The sequence below is a fragment of the Priapulus caudatus genome, unplaced genomic scaffold, assembly GCF_000485595.1.
Source record: "Priapulus caudatus unplaced genomic scaffold, Priapulus_caudatus-5.0.1 Scaffold2193, whole genome shotgun sequence".
Classification (NCBI taxonomy): domain Eukaryota; kingdom Metazoa; phylum Priapulida; class Priapulimorpha; order Priapulimorphida; family Priapulidae; genus Priapulus; species Priapulus caudatus.
The window spans coordinates 36,755-37,230 of record NW_014579254.1 but is presented as its reverse complement, the minus strand read 5'-3'; positions in this window follow the sequence as shown (position 1 = coordinate 37,230).

Below are 476 nucleotides of genomic sequence, written 5' to 3'. Positions count from 1 at the left end.
TTATTTGACTAATGACTATAAAGATGCGTTATATCTCATTTGGAATTTACTAGTGAATATATATACTTACACATACATGAGCACGCCCACAAACGCGATCACGCACACGCACACGCACACACACGCGCGCACACATGTACACATATATACACGCACACACGTACATACGCACGCACACACGCACGCGCACACTCGGGCGCACGTAGTACATAATACGCGACGAACCTTAACTCGAGTTAAGCGTCTACACGCCGTGTGCCCGTGTAGACGCTTAACTCGAGTTAGCTTAACCTCCACGATAGGCGGCAGCACTAGTACGATGTACCTGCACACGCGCGCACGCACGCACGTGTACTTGGACACGCACGCACACACTCATGCACGCACGTGTACATGCACACGCACGTGTACATGCGCACGCACGCACGCACGCACGTGTACGTGCACATGCATGCACGCACGCACGCACGTGTACG